Raw genomic sequence first — 17,324 nt, 5'->3', positions numbered from 1 at the left:
AAAGCCTTATCTGGCCTTAAAAAACTGGCAGAAGGGTTGACTTCTTTATAGCATCGGATCATCAAAGCTACAAAACCTCAATTAAAAAACTGCCAGAAGATTTTTTTACTTTGTTCCAGAAGGATATAAAACCGGTTATGAGGGAAAAAAAATTTGCTTTTACCATGGAAAGTCCAAACCATAATTACAGCCACACTTAATGTTATTGCACACCAGGATGACTCCAACTCCCATATCATTATTTTTTATTTACTATTTATTTTGCATTTTCTATTCTGTACTTGATAAGGCATTAAAAAAACCTAATTAAATAATATAACATATCATTAATATGGTTTGTTTTCCCCAAGGTCACAAACACACCAAACCAGCTTGTTTACCTTGGTTTATTCTTGCCTGGAAGCAATTCGGAGCAGGGACAATAGGAAGGAGTGGTGCACAGCACAACTGGGATTCAACCCAAAACAGCACCTTTGGTGGTTACTTGCATCCCTCATGTTAAAATCTAGCAACCATAGTCCTCAAAATTCCTCAAACCCTTATGGTAGGCTTTTTTAATAAAGTAATAAGGAGACACAGGCTCTTTATTCCTCTTTGGCAGATCAAACCTGAGATACAGCACGAGAACCGTGTATTTGCCCTCTTTAGACAGATTTCAAGATGCAATCCCAGCAAACTCTCTGGTTTAGATCTTGGTGATAATCTACCACAGTATCTGTTTTAGGAATATACAGGGTTGATAAGACGGTTAAATCCAACAGGAGCACTAAGAGGACAGTAATCGGCCTATGCTCCAACGGATTTTGATGCATTTGGGGGAAAATCTCCATGAGATGTAGAGGGTAGGAAAAAAATGAGGGTAGAAAAGGTTATGGCCATTATTTTGTGCTCTGGGATGATGCAATCTCAGGGCTGAGGAAGGTTGTTTCCCACTCTTTGCAAGCTCGTCCATTGCTGCCTGGCTGGGATTGGGAGCCAAGCCTTGGGAGAACACTCTGCCCTCCCATCCTCCACAGTCCCTCCAGGAATGCTCTTCCTCCCTGGTCTCCCCACCAGCAGGACCAGGAAACCTAGTCTAGTGGGTGGCATCCCTACCCATGGTAGGGGGTTGGAACTAGATGATCCTTAAGGTCCCTTCCAACTCAAACCATTCTAGGATTCCATGAATTCTATGTTAACAGACTGCTCTGAAACCAGAAAGTTCCCAATCTGTGTGGGCACATGGCTTTCCCTGACACGATGGGCATCCTCACTCTGGCCATCTTCCAGCTCTTGTAATTACATGCTGCTGACCCAACGACCCCTCGCAGTTTCCATAGGCTGTGTTAGTTTTCACTTCCTATTGTGTTGCTTTGCACTTTCCAAGAGTTGCCATGTGCAGCCCCAGAGACACCTGCATTTTGCAGATGAATGTATGGAATGCCATAGCTTCTCAGAGAAGCTTAATTACTTCATTACTGTGAAGTTGGGTTGGTGCTAGGAGGTGCTACTACAGCATGAGAACAGTAATGACAAACCCAGGTAATGCTGGTTATTTGAGTAGGAAAAACAGTATTTCATGCATGTTCTCCTTCTTTCAGAGACGGTCAATCAAAAAAAAAAAAGTTTTTTTCTAGGAAGGCTTTTTTTGCACTGATTCCAAGCCCTCTGACGGCCCCGGTTCAATGGCATGCAGTGCTGGGTGCTGCCTTTAATATGTGTGCATTTGTTTATTGAGGGGATTGGCACTGAAAGAGAAAGAGGGATGCATGAGGCATGTTGGGGATCTGCTGCAGGGAAGACAGGGTTAAACCAGCCCTGAGCACTATGGAGCATGTTTGAAGGAAGTCTCACAAAAGTAATTTTAACTCCCTCCGTCTCGCTCTCTCGCTCCCTCCCTCGCTCTCTCCTCCCCTTCGTCTTCCCGATTGTACATTATTCCTCATTCTTTACATTGTGGTTATATTTATTCCTTGTTCCATTGAAGTCGTATATTAAAAGTGCCAGTTCTGAGCTTCTGCAGTACAACGGGGAAAGAAAGGAAAGAAAAATAAAAGAAAGAAAGGGGAAAAAAGTACTGGTATTCAGTTCCTGTGAGCTCTTGCTCACTTTGAGTGCTGTTCCTATTACACAATAATGTGTTATTTTGTTGAATTTTGGCATCCATCTAGCTTGTCTGGTCAGGAGCCAAAAAATTAGAGTGTGTCAGTCCACCAGTTCCTCTGCAGAGACGCGCTCCCCTCGCCCAGCGCGTGCTCCGCGCTCCTGGCCCGGGGCCAGCAAGGGAAATCCATTTTACATACAGAACGCACAGAGCTCCAGCGCTCCGAGACTTTTTACCTACTAAAATAACTTTATGGACAAATGCCAGCCTGCGAGGCACACATGCGGCAGAGAGCGTTTGGCACCGAAAACACGGTGAAGCGCTCGGCGGAGGCACCGAAGTTTTCCAGAAACGAGGAAATGGCTGTCGGTGCCGTCGTGGCACCTCACGTGACTTGGCACCGCCCGCCCCATTGGCCGGCCCCGCAGCCGAGCAGCCGCCATGTAAGGAGCGAGAGCTTCGCCCCTCGCTGCATCCTTAAAATGGCGGCCCTGCCGCGCGCCCGGCGAGCGAGCCCAGCCCAGCCCAGCCCAGCCCCAGCCCCAGGGCTTCTTTTTGTCCCCCCCGTTTTTCCCCCTCCTTCCCCCTCCGCTGAAGTTTTTATAAACCTTTACAGATTTGAGTAGAAACAGATTTCTCACAACTTGCTCCGCGTCTCAATTTCACAGCTCAGCATACACTCAGGCACTGTCAAAAGCTTGACAGCGTTCCAGGGAAAATATTAACTGTAAACTTTCCAACAGGAATTGAAGGCACACACGGCTCCCGTCAGGACAGCCCCTCCGCCAAGCTCAGGGAAGGCAATGTTTTCACAGGTTTCCAAAGCTCGTGCCGCCGCCAAACCCGCCGCGACCCCCAAGATGGTCCCGCTTCGCCGCATCATGGGTGCAATTAAGAGGATCGCCCGCCATGTGCCTTGCACTCACAGGCCGGACCCATTGAACACTGCATGCTCTGATGTATAAATATTTGCCTCTGGCTAAAGTTCAAGCAGCCCTCTGTGGCTGCCAGACACAACAGAACACCAACATCCAAGGGAAAGTGTTTACTGCAGCACTGGCCAAAGCAGTGACTGCCAGCGATCGAGCTGCTCGCCTCAGCCCAGCCCGCGGGCGCTTATCGCGGAGTACCTGGCTGTCCGCCACCCCTGCCACCCTTCCTGGGAAATGGTTAATTTATTAAATGCATCAGTTCTACCTCGTCTGCACTGAGGGCCTGCAATGAGGGTCCCTGGCGTGGGGGGAACATGGCCTCTGCACAGCCTCAAAGCATTAACCCTTCGTTAAGGTAATGTCCATAACACTGTCAGATAGTTCAGGAACTTTTTGCCCGGCCTGTTTCCAAAGTCGAGTCGTTCTCTTGGACTCGAGCGTGCATACAAAAGCTCACAGGGAGACACTCCCGTGCACGGTCAACTGCTCGCCCATGCTGGGGACAGACAGCAGGAAAGCAGCCACTTTCAGCAGCAAGAAGTAATAGATTTTGAAAGATACAGTGGTAGTTGGGGATGCAATGCTTGTTTAAGTGACATAAAAATAAATTTTCTCGCTCCTCTCCCACTCTCCAAACCAAACATTATTTAAAGCCTTCACTAACTAAGGGGTGCAAAATACAAGTAATTCAACTCATGAATCAGCTGCTTCAGTATTCATAAAATCACTCCGAAAAGGTAAGGAAAGGAGGGAAAAAAATATAAACTAGGGGAGCTCTGCAGGAGGCCTGGTTGTGATCAGAGCTGTTGTCATTGCGGTCATCCTTGAAATGGCTTCCCAGTACACCAGTAATTGCAGCGTTAAAATGTAGTAAAGGAACGTTCCAAGACCCTGCACATCTGACTCGTTCATGCCATAAATCAGGGGGACTTTCCTATGAACAAATGGGAAAAACTGTATTTTAGGAAAACGTCTCTAAGAAATAAAGTGAGAGGAGTTAGTAAGGAAGGAAGAGATGAAGAAATGAATATAAAAAAGCAAGTGAGCCTTCATATTTTAATTTAACTAAAATGTGAAGAGAGTTATACAAATAATTATTCTGGTGTTGCCTTTAATATATGCATTTAAACCCCTGAAATATTTGACTTTTTTCAGAAGGTATCTACTAAAGCAGCTGTTTTGTAGCAAGTTGCATACTTTGCAATAGCTCTAGGCTAGACAAAAACCTTTACTCCTTATTACTGTCTTAGTCTAGGTTTAAAAACTTGCAAATTCACTGCAATCCCTCACAAATTATCAACTAATCCCATTTCCTACTCCATTTTCTTATTAAATATGAGGGAGTTAACAGAAAATTCAGTTATCTGAAATTTAGAGTTACAGAGAAAATTTCTCATGAAATTTTCTTATTTAATACAAGCCTTAACACCTTTGCTGTCCAACCTGACAGCAGCCCAGGAGCAGCAGGTGATGTCAGAGCCGTCGATCTCCTTTAGACCTAAGAAGCCCAGCACTAATAGTATCAGGACAGGCTTCCAGGAGGCCCATGTGAATCATGTGAAAGAGGATCACAGAGGAATGTTCTGTTCCCACCGCGAACAAGACAGAATTAACTCTGAGATGCTTCCTCCTGCTGCCCTGTTTGTCTGAAAGGTCAAGACGATTAGCTCTCGTACACTCAGAACCCACCGTCAAAACAAAACATATACTAAACCTCCATCTATTTTAAACAGAGAAGAAGACACGCTTAGGAAGGATCATTTCAAATGTGTTTAAGGTGTAGCAAGTTATGATTTTTCATTCTGCTGTGCAATAACAGCCGCCTGTTAAGTTTTTGTTCTTTCCAGAAGACTCAAGGAGGGCTTTTTTGAAGCCAAATTACCTTTTTCTGGTAAGTATAAAGAAAGAAACAATGTGGACAGAAGAAAGCAAGTCTGATGTTTAAGTCATCCTGCATTTAAACAACCCCACTACACTGGCAAGCTTAATTCATTACAACAATTATTCTATCAGGCAGATTTCTGTGGAAATATATACGTTGTTTACCACAGCGAGGATTCCTTTACCAGTCATGTCTTTGAAGTCCAAAGATTAAAAAGCAGATACACGGAAAGCATTGAAATTGTCCAAGTGCTTTGATACAGTGTTTGTCTACATTATTCTGAAGAAAAGGTACTTACCAGGTCTTAATTGACTATATATTTAAGGATGATCATAGCAACATATTCAGCCTATTACCAACGGGTATAAAATGTTACACCCAATAAATGTTGTGTGACATGCACCTAATGGGTATTCTATCATGTTCAAAGAGTATAAAACAAATACAGAAAAAAATTTCATCCAATTGTATCTTTTTCATTGAGCATCAATGTAAATATAGACTGAAGCAATCAAAATGCTGGAAATATAAATATTCCTTTTAAAGCCACTGAATCCATCACTTTACTAGGAAAGGCTTAGCTATGTTATTTGCAATTCCCTCATTGCACAACAATGTACATTACTGTCTGTAAGCTCTAATTTGGCATGGCGCATCATTAATGACCTGAATGGTGGCTGTTTCACACATACATATTTAATTACAACAGCTGAACAAATTACATATTTATGCTTTATAAAGGGGATTGCCAGTCTAATTCATTTGCTATGCATGCAGGTACAGGGCTCCATCTGCAACAGCATCTGCACAACAAGAGCTAACAATTATCCATTGTAAGTGAGTGAGTGTATCTGGTGAAACCTGTAAGAGATGCAATCGTATTAACCACTTCACTGCCTACAAACTAGTATTTTCTCAATGGACCACAATATTTTAAATAATTTATCAACAATAATACTACTTTGCATTTTCACAACATCCCTCATCTGAACATCTCTGAGCACTTTATATGCTATAAAAAATTAAGCCTTAAACACTCCTGTGAGGAAAGTAGTTCTTACCCCAACAGCATATACAGGGAAAGGAAGGCACCTAAACCTGAGGGGTTGGTTCCTCAAAAGGCACAGTAGGTTTCAATGGACCTGTGCTGATTTACATTATTTTAACCTATGATCTCTCCCGATGTGAAAGGTGAGACAAAAAATCAGCGGCAAAGAAAGTGAGGCAGATCTCCATAAAATTAATACAGTGGTTTAAGCCTTAAGAAGACTTGGCTTCCATGGGCTTTTGATCAAGCTTAAAATTATTATCCACAACCTACTGTCCTTAATTGTACCAAGTCATGCTGAATTATCTAACTAGCCCTCCAGAACATGAATAATTATTTCTAAAAATTCATGGAGAAATGGCAAGAGATCAGAATACTGGAAAAAATAGAAACATGATATAAATCTCCCAGAAATAAGAGTAATCCTGGCACTAACAGTCCAAACTAATGTTTACAGAGTAAAAAATTAACAGAAGAAAATCAAAGCACATAAAGCTGCCTGAACCAATTAGTATCACTTTTTAGCGTGGATATTTTTTGATAAACTAGATATTTCTATGGGGTATATCAAGTAGAATGACAGTATTAATAGAACAATAGAAGCTGTATATTTAGATTCTGGCAAAGTACTTAGTACAAACTCTCATAAAATTGTGCATATGCAGCATTATTTTGACTTGGTTCTGAAGTTATTGTACAGATTGAAAACTTACTGGAATGGATGAAAACTATGAATAATCACCTCCTGGCCTGAAACTACTCATTTAGTGAATATTATGGGGAAAGGAGACAGTCAGGAAAAGAACCCCATCTTATTTAAGAGAAAAATAGTAAGGGAATGAAGATCCTACATAGCCACAGACCAGATGCTTGATGTACCAGAAGAGCAAAGAAAGGTGTTAGAAGTTTGGAAACAGCCTGAGCACAGAACAAATTTAGTTTCAGAAAAATGGCCAAACAATAAGAAAACCAAATAATGACAGGGACAGAAAAAATGAGGAAATAACATCTCAAAATAAGCATAACAGTGACAGCAAAGAGATGGTTACACAAGAGCTGGCAATGTTGTATGGCAGCAGCAAAAGTCAGTGAAGCTTCTGGCATTTCTTTTGAGAAACAGAAGGTTTTTCATTACTTGGGACATTGAGAAGTGAAGTAGATAATCAGAGCTCCATTGGACAGGCTATGCAAGATCAAACAAGTCCTTTCCATCTCTAATTTCTCTGGCTTTACAGGAATGTTAAATAGCTTGAGAATGTTCACATAATAAATATAGAATAAATCTAAGGCTCAGCCTAAGTATAGGATTATGGAAAATTATTTCAACTTCAATACCTGAAAGAGGAAGCGTTTAGGAGCAAATGAATCAATAGTGAAGTTTCCGGTTATCATTTACAGGCTCTATTTAGAAATAAATAGGTCTAAATAGGCTACTTGGCATGGGGCAGCTGTAGGTCAACATTCTACATCAGACACTGTAATTTGCCATAAGTGCAGAGGTGCTCATTAATTACAGGGAAATCTGAAAGTATCCCTCAGGCCTATGGTGTGGCTGCCAAAGTGTGCAGTGAAGTGCAGGCTCCCTCCAGGAAGTTCTGGTGCTGCTGCTGCTTTAAAGCCATGATTGGGCTGTGCTGTACAAAAGATCAGCTGTCCCAGGATGGATATCTCAATTGGAAAAGCTATTTTATCGAATTAACAGCTATGGTATTCTGTGAGTGCACCAAGTGCCACAGCTGCTTCCATGTCAGCATCCAGCATCATCTGGATCTGCTGGCCCTACTGACTTCCCCCAAACACGCTTCTCCAACTCTCCCTCAGGCGACAGAGCAAAAATACAGGATGGAGCACAAAAAAAAAGAAAAAAATCCCTTTTTAGGGCAGTGAATGGTGAAATAGGAATTCCAGACATATCCTTCCCTCAGCAGGGCAGCTCCAACTTCCTCTTGGCCCAACCTGCCCGATATTTCTGGATCCTGGCACCAGCAAGTGACGGAGGGAACTCCTCACAGCGCCCAAACCCGGGCAAGCTAGTGAGTAAACTCTGAACATCTTCCCTGGCGCACACAGCTGATTCCTCCCTGGTCCGTGCAGGAGCACTGGAGTTGTTCAAAGGTTTAAACTGATCCAAAAGGAACTAAAATAAAGTTATTTTGAAAAAGGGGGGGGGGGGGCAATTGCTCAGTGGACACATGCCAGGCAACATCTCCATAATTACATTTTGTTCTGTTGCAATGCCTGCTTTTCCTACACCCTTAATTAGGCAAGAAAAACCAGGAGAAAGATCATCCCAATTTCTCCCCAGCTTCCTGGGTTAACATTACACAGGATCAACTAAATGCCCTGTCACGGTACCTTGAGTGACCTTGTCAACTCTGAAAGCTGGTCAACAATCCTCTTAATGCTGGGGAACACAAGCCATAGGTTTAACTCTGCTGCCAGGGAAAGATGCGAGCAAGAAAATCAGATTCATTTAGTGTTTATATTCCCCTGCTCCCCTCTTAGACATCAAAGACTCCAAAGTAACCCGTCCTTAAAGCCACACTTAAAAACAAGGCGGAGGGTAAAAGATAGTCTCAAAATGAGGTTGCTGCTACTTGGATTAGCTAGGAGTGCGTGCAGGGTTGGCAGGGATGCCAGGATAAGGCCAGTTTGACTGCATGGCAGCTGAGTGAGAATATGACAGAGCAATGATTCTTAGTGCAGCAAGTAGTTACCCCAGAGGAGAAAACATTTTAGACAAGCATTTTGATAGCCTGATCTTTATTTTTAAAGTTTTAACTTCTCCAAAGTAATCTCAATCAATAAAAGTGAGTATATATGTTAAGTTTCACTTATTATTTAATGCTGCACACTCAAACCCAGAAGTTGATGACTCTTCTTTAAAAAATTATGTTATTACCAAAGAGCTTAAACTACTGCATCTAAGGTTTCTAAAGATGCAGTTTTCTGCTCCGGAACCACAGTAAAAGTATTCTATTTATAGGAGTAAAGCTATTTTTAATAATATATTTTCTGAGACAGTTTGTTTTTGTTTTGTTTTCTATTCTTTGTTTTGTTTCAACCAGTTGGCATTTATATAAAAAACATGGGGTCAGTTTGCAAGTTGAATTCTTCAACTGAAAAGCAAAGGGATGGGGTTTTTTTGCCTGTTATGGGACTGAACCATCATTATGCTTAAGTTGCTCCATTTGCATACGTGATTTTTCTATGCTTCATGCCATAATCACTCCTCTACATAACGCTGCAATTTGCAACTGGAGAGATAATAACGATTTCATAAACAAGATTATAACTCCAGGTATTTAATAAAGCAACGGGAATGCAGGATTACAAAGGAACAACTAAGGTAGTGCACTGAAATTCCTCTGGAGGAATTAAAGCTGAACAAAAAAATAAAAAAAACACACGAAAAAACCCACAATAATTGAAAACAGATTCTTGCAAATTTTCCAGCCTCGTTCTTTAGGCAACTATAACTCTTTAAACTGTCATTTGTAAAATTCCACTCCGATACTCTCCAGACTGTTGCAGCGGGTGTCTGTAACTTCAGTAGCTGCTCTCGTGACTGCAGGACTACTGCAGTTGTGTTCCTGCAACATTCAGTGCTCAGAGCCTCACTGAAATATTCATAAATACATACATACCCCATCTGATTTAAAAGCTAATAATGAATCAGGTTTTGCTGAATTGCCTGGAAATGTGTAGCTATTGAAGCATTTAGCATCCCTTTGTGTGCATGTATAGCTGACAAATGTGTTAAGAGCATCGAGTTCAAATGTCAGACGCTGATCCAGACTGGCTGAAGCCTGGTAGGTGCAATGAACTCTCCCCCGAAGAAGTTTACTGTAAAGAGGCCAAGTCGTTCTCTTAAAATAGCCTGTGTTAGCTGAATCCAAGAATTACAGTCCCCTTGGCCAAAGGTGTACAGTTGGGACGACTTCTACTCCCTCTTGTCAGACCTTCTTGAGCCCAGAACAGTCATGTCTCTCTTAAATTAAGAGAAACTGCTTACAGATCTAGAAATGTACTGCCAAACAGGAACAGTGCTGAAAATGAGTCAATATGGGTCAGTCAATGGACTATCCTGGGGAAGACACGAACCTCTAGCATTTGCCAAGCTCAGGCACTTGAGAAATGAATCAAAATGTTCCAGGACTCCAAATTATCTTGGAACTTCAAATTTCATCACCACACTTCATCTCCTGCCCAGGACGGAGCAGGGCTGAAGCCCAGTTCCAGCAGTTTGTGCTCTAATGGAGCAACGAGAGTTTCCAGGGAATACTTTAAAGGAGCCCAGTAACCACTCCAGAAAGGTCAAGGTGGGGAAAAAAAAATCTAAAATCTCTCCCATTTCCCACCTGGAAGGCACAACCCACCTTAGGGGACAGACACTACGATTATCAGTGGTATTTTCTAGCATAACGATTGATCCATTAAATTGATTTGCAGGTAAGATTCCTACTGTGCAGCCTCTTGCTAAAAGCAGCAAAAAGAGCCTCTTAGCAACTGTTTTGCTTTGTTTTGAAAACAATGCAGATGCATGGTATTGCTTTAATTTGAATAGTTCATAATTTTAAAATCTTACTCCAAAAATATATTTGCATTAACCTGCCTGTATCTGAGTCCTCCAGAACACACTTCCCCTTAGCACAAATATTTTGGAGTCTGCTACTTTCTGACTTTAGAACCAAGTTTGATGGTAAACTATTGTTTTTAAACAATTCTAAATGTTCCTTCCTTTCTAAGAAGCACAAATTTGCTGCCAACACACGGCTCCAATTCACAGGAATATTTATTGTGCTGATAATTGAACTCCAGTCATATGACTAAAAGAGGCTAACCAAAAAAAAAAAAGAAAAGGCAAAAAGCTCAACTGTAATTTCTAGACATCTATAAATTTCTTATTCTTTCTGTGGAGAGGAAGGTCCCTGGGGCTTTCTGGATAGCCTCAGTTTTATTTATCACCCACTCTCTTCCAATCTATTAATGCCATAATTCTTTCTCTTGCAAAGAGATGAACATGGCCTCAATCACACACTCCCCTTGTATCAAGTAGACATTGCTAAACAGCAGTTATGGTAATGGAAAATATTGATGACCCAAGGTCTTGCCATCAGTTTCAGTTCCTGTGGGCTAAAGAGCTTAGATCTGAGGTCCAAACCAGTCTGTGGCTGAATCTAACCATCACTCCTGGCCTGTAACTCCATGTTTGGAAAAGGGACATGAGCAAGGGAGTTCCCAAAATGATGTCGCAGCAGGACTCCTGGCAGCAGAAGTCATGGGAGGGGAAGGACATGGATCTGATCACACGTTGGTGTGGGTAGACCCTGTGGATCTGAAACTCCTCACCACACTGTAAAACTACTGAGCTCAATCACAGTAATTTCTGTTCTAAAAAAAATATAAATGCTGTCTTACTGCAGCTCACACATAACAATAAAACCCAGTAGGTTCTGTCTAATCAAAGGTACCTGTGTTTCTGAACAAACAAGTGAACATTTGTCCTGTAGCTCATTTCTTGCAAGGCTCATGTCTACTTCCAGGCTCTTAAATGGCTTTCTGAATTAAATGAGCTCCAATTGGAAAGAGGTCATAAATTTTCAAGAAGACCTCCAAGTAATTTTAAATATACTTTATTATTTTCACTTTACTTTGTCAATGATATTTTTGTTACAAAGTTAAAATACTTTTGCAGATTGATTTTATCCTTAGCAGTTTGGAAAATGCAGAGGGTTTTTTTAGTGTCTTAAACAGACCTTAATTTAATACCATTATTTTTGGTTCAATCACAATCAAATCTATGTTTATAAAGCTTTCCGGTGTCCAAATAGCTTTCTGTGCTCCAGCACACATTGTTTAATATTTCTGCATTAAAAGAAGCTTCTCATTTTGCTCAATTTAGGTGACTTTGCCAAGAAGTATTTCCGAGCATGAATAAGCCATGAAACATATATTCAAATTCAGACTAAAAATATGCATGTTTGAGCTTGGAATGAAGAATAAACACTTGGAATCAAACCTTAGCCCTATTAAGGTCAATGGGAAGAGTTTAAAAGTGAGTTGCTTATTATCAAGGACATGTGGGTTCTAGCATCAGCTTTGCACATGATGCAGATTCCAACTATCATTGCCCATTCTTCATCAGCAAAATGGAAATATTGCCACCCCACACCGTGGCAGAGCATTTGTGAAAAATTCTAAGTGTTATATGTATTTTAAAAAGACAAGAATCACATGAACAATTCAGTAACTTCAAGAATTCCCTGGTACTACTTGGTACTTCACTGGGTAGTACAACTGAATCAAAGTTGCACAGTAGTTTGTAAACTTTAGAACTGGTACCTTGAGAAAAATGATGTGTATCTTATTTTTCACATTGAGCATGGCTGTGATTTTTCTGAATGTCCAAGGAAACTAGTTTTGGCTTTTCAAACATTTCTGAGGGGCAAAATTGTCTTGCATCTTCCTGAGTTACTTCTCAGATTAGGTCTCTTCACCATCATCAATCAAGTGATCTAGTGGAAGGTTTCCCCCCCATGGCATGGAGTTGAAATGAGATGAGCTTTAAGGTCCCTTCCAAATCAAACCAATCTGTGATTCTCTGATTTTATAATTTTGCTCATGCCTTTGATCCAAACAAGATCTGGACACCCATTTGCCTACTTTGGTTATGCTGGTTCCCACTGAGTGAGCAACGTTCCTTGAAAGTTAACTTTCCATTTTCCTTGCTCTGGGGCTTTAGAGGGCTTGTATTTCACCTTTCTTTTCTCCTGCCAAACAATACGATAAGTCAGACCTTGTTTTCCAAACAAATGGAGAACTTCGTATTAACAAATAAGCCAAGTCCTGCTGCAAATGGAAAACATTGATAAGAGAGTATAAAGAAATATTCACAACTACCGGCCACAACTGCACTTACTTTCTAATGAATCCTTACTACTGAGTGCACACAGTGGAAAATACTGTCATCTCAGATACCACCAGACTTTCAGTTGTCAGTGGTCTGAGATACATTTGGTTATTCAGGTCCCTTCAAATCTTCCTGAGTAATTTCTAGGGCAGCCTGGCTTGGTACAAGGGTTTCTATCTCAATGACAGCCTCAAAGAAGAACATTTCCCACAACTCCTTGTATGCTTTTAAAGCCCAGCCTGCAGGTTTTGCCACTGCCCAAAGCCAGCTCTGACCAGATCTTTGCAGCTGCCCAGACTGGAATCCAGCAAAAAAACCCAAAACAACCAAAAAAACCTCTTCTATTTTGCACAGGATTCTTGCAGTCTCTTCAGCAATCTCCAGCCTCTTTTATTTTATGTATGTATATGTGTGCATTTTTTAGCAGGGAGCAGTATCAGAGTGCTCTGCACAAAACCCAAAGCTCAAGCAGTTTCTTTTTAACTTCCATGCACTGAGACACAATCAAAATGCGGATGACAGAAGAGCAGTGTCTAGGATGAGAAAGCTGGTTTGCCATGTGATCTGGAAACCACTCTACCTCCTAGTTAAACCCAGTTTCTCTTGGTCTTTCCTTTGTGGTCCTTTCATACGGTCACTTAAATGTCAGTTTTGCTATGGTTATTTTGGGGATGTGGATGAGTGCCTGCATGCTCCAACCACCAGCTTGTCAAGTGCAGTTGGAGGCCATGCACGGATCTCATTCCCCCAGTATCCTGCACAGGTTCATGAGCTAAGGGTATACCTCGGTTTGTGCCACTTCATTACTGTTCTAGAAAGCTTAGTTACAACTGAAATCACGGATAAAATAAATTGAATCAAGTCTAGTAAAGCCCACAGTAATGTGTACTAAGGCACAGTATGGAAGTATTAAAAGGGCATCACTGTCGCAATACGTTGTGCGCTGTGTACCACAATTATTGGCCAAATCAAGTATGAATCAAAGCACTGCACTAAACCCAAAGGTAGGAAAGCTCAGTAAGATTGCCCAGCCCTCTGTGTCTACAGAATGATCCCTACAAATACATGTTTAGTCCTTTCTCTGCTTTTAGGTGACACAAACTGAAGGGCATTTAATTTTACTCTTGGGGAGCATGCCACATCTACTCCATTTCTTTGATGGTATGTGTTTTAGTTGCATTCCCAAGTCCCAGCCTAAATTATCCTTCACTCTCCTTAGTGTTCACACCCTTCATATCATCAAAGACCTTTCACATCTTCTCCCTAAGGTGAGTTATACATATTTAGTGCACCAGGCTGCGATAAGATTATCCTCAATAAACAGCACTTACATAAGAAACCCATTGACTTGGAGGAAGTCTGTCTGTGGACCGGGTAGTTAAAGAAATAAGGACAGGGCAATCCGGTCCTAATCTTCACCCATAAATCAATAAAAGCAGATACCCTCAGCAATTGCTCTTTGTTCTGACTTTCTGTGAGTGTGGCCGTTAGAGCTTCCAATAACTGCAAATGTAATATTTTCTGGGTTAAACAAGCCAATGGAGAGAATTCATGAACCCCTTTAAGGCAACAGGATAGTGCCATAGAAGTGACCCAGATGAGAGGACTTCAGTTGATTCACTCCCAGTTTTAGTACATTCGCTCACGTTTCTGCTTGTCCAAGGCTGTCTCCATACCCCTGGAAGGTCACTGAGACAGCAGAGCTCCAGCCAGTGGGTCCAGCTAGGGCAGGTAACCAGGGAAAATTATTGTTACTGTTCATGGGATAAAAGACAGGAAAAAACTATTTCTGACCCCTAAATGAGGACTGTTGAGAAGGCCAGTATTTAATGGTTTGTAAACAAAAACTCAGAGCTATAAATGCATTGCTTATTCCCACTATAATCCCTTTTCAAACTGGTTCCCCTGATGAATATAAGAAGTATTGATTTTTAAACCCATGTAGGTTCTTAGAGACAATGCAGACTGACTTAATTATAATCAATAAAATTTACAGACAGTGATGCAACCCAGCAGAAGCATTCCTACCAAAAAGCATGGCATAAGAATACTCCAGTTCCCCTACTGCACTGCTAGAATATGACCTTAATACATATTTTATTATATATAGAAGCTTATCCATGAATCCATCAGAAAATCACCTGCATCTCTGCAGTTACAACTAATTTGGTTGTGCCTACAATTACCTTTACGTATCTTCAATGAGAAAATGGAGAGGAAAGTCCCATTAGTCTTTACAAGAGCTACTGCAAGTATCCCTTTCCTTTTGGATATTCCCCATCTTTCAGACTACTTACTCTCACCATCTCTATCTGAAACTATTTCTATTGCACTGATAAAAACACTGACAGGCAGAGAGAGTGGAGGTGAGATTTGTCTCACCTAAAAGTGTCTGTCTAATGGTTGGGCACAACTCAAAGCGAGGTGCCTCTGCTCTTTGTAGAGTCAACAGTGAGAGCCAAGCTGTTCCAAAAGGAATTTGTTGGGCTAAAGTGCCCTTGGGTAGTGCCTCTCCCATTTCCCCAATCAGCAGAACCAGCCTAGACAACCACCTCAGAACAAACACCCAAGTTTTAGACAGAAAAACTTAGATGACGTGAACCTAAGTACAAAATATTTGCCTGGATCACAGAGTCTGTGGCACGACCAAAGTGGGATGATAATCTGACATAGTTCAGACTAGGACAAAATATCCCAGAGAATTCTTCTATTCTTGACAAGGTCAGAAAAATCAGTGGTGGAAGGAGGAGTAAGGTAGAAATCTGAATCTAGACTGGCCTTCAAATCTGCCTTCTCTTCACCTCTTCTCTGGTTTCTTGCATCTGCCTGCATGTTGGACCCACCATTCCCAACACATGGTTCCCTTAAGGCAGTTCTGCAGGATGTAATGAAGTGGTCTGTGCAGTGCCAAAATGTCTTAAATAGCAGAAGTCACCCTCCCCAGGACCCAGAACCACATAGATTTGAGCACAGCACTGTAGCAGGACTGCTTATACCTGCTACAATGTTTTTTAGGCACTAAAGGATGACAGCTCCTGCAGAGCTTTTGGCTAACAACCTTCCAAAATCAACATTCTGCAAAGTCCTACCTTGTGGATACACCATCTTTCACCTTAAATGTTGGATGTTCCAAGGTAATAAATCCTATCTTGAAACTCTACCAATCAATCATCTCCTGAGATGATGCCAACCATCTGACAGACATGAGGTCAAAGCCCTACTTCACTGAGGTCACAGTGCCCAAAGAAAAGCTTAAATACATGGTGGGACATGAACTTGAAGGATGCGGAGGGAACAGTAATTTTTGCACTTAATAGTTCTACAAGAAAACAGTCGGTCTGCTCTCTCCCAATAGCTAATCTCCACAAAATTGCTGTATTACTAACTACCAGTGCTGAATTTGAGAGGAAACAATGGGTATAAACTGTTTGACCACCCATGTGGCCCGGAGCCCACCTTTCTGCTTTCCAAGTGCTTTTGAAACAGCTCTGCACTAACGGCTGTGACTTTCTCTCCATGACAAATTGGTCAGTGTTGACAGCACAGGCTATCTGTAAGTGTTGAATAAAATCTAAGTAAAAAAAACAACAAGAAGATACCTTCTTTTGTAAATATCTTTCAGCTGGCACAGTAAATTACATTGATTCAGAAGTGACTCATTTCCAACGCTGTGCACATTAGCAGCCAGTATTATTCAATTTGAGATTTTAATTTATAACATACTCTTGGTAATGTACTCCCAATACATTCCTCACTTCCCTACCCTGTGACTGACAAAAGATGAAAGATCTTTACTGTATAAATATTTTATATTAAACCCTTCACTCTGCTGTATTTCTTCCATTGTCAGTTCCCATTTGCAAATACTATACATTGCCCAAAAAAGTGCTGATCTCAGCAAAGGGCATGTGCTTGTCGGCAGCCCTGCAGCTCCCGCAGCCGCTGTGCTGCTGCCAGGGAGAGACTGTGAGTGGGGTCTCTCCCACTGGGAATGAACCCCACTGGCCAATGGACCTGGTCACCTTGGAGGGCTTGATATAGCCACACTGCCCCAGGGGCTGAATTTCTAGAGGCAGGAGCGGGAGCAAGAAGAACGCCTGTGGCTTTGCAAGCAGGAGACTCCTCTGCTCCTGCATCCAGCCCTTGACTGGGGAGAGAGTGAGAGAATAAAAATGCCTCTTTGTTCAGTAAACCTTTTACAAACTCTCCTGTCACCTTGTCTTGGGGTGAAACTGTGTCAGGAGGCAAGATTAGATAACTTGACCTAAATCATGCTGGAAATCTGTGGCAGACCTCAGCTCAGATCTCATGACATCCTGTCTTGCGTATTACTGACAAGACCAGCCCTAATCTAGGAGGAGAATCCTTTTCCAAACTGTTACTTAGTAAGAGCTAAATGCCACCACCAGACATCCTTGGTAAAACCCTCCTGGCTGAGGCCAGATTTGGCTCCTATTTCCAACCCG

General features: G+C 41.7%; 1 protein-coding gene across 16 annotated transcripts in view; it reads right to left on the bottom strand.

The window, feature by feature from the left end:
• NFIA (nuclear factor I A) overlaps positions 1-17,324 on the bottom strand; it is a 410,936-nt gene that overhangs the window by 177,189 nt on the left and 216,423 nt on the right. The window lies entirely within an intron of this gene.

Source organism: Chiroxiphia lanceolata, chromosome 9 (genome assembly GCF_009829145.1).
Source record: "Chiroxiphia lanceolata isolate bChiLan1 chromosome 9, bChiLan1.pri, whole genome shotgun sequence".
Lineage (NCBI taxonomy): Eukaryota > Metazoa > Chordata > Aves > Passeriformes > Pipridae > Chiroxiphia > Chiroxiphia lanceolata.
This window is presented reverse-complemented; position numbering and strand designations above follow the sequence as displayed.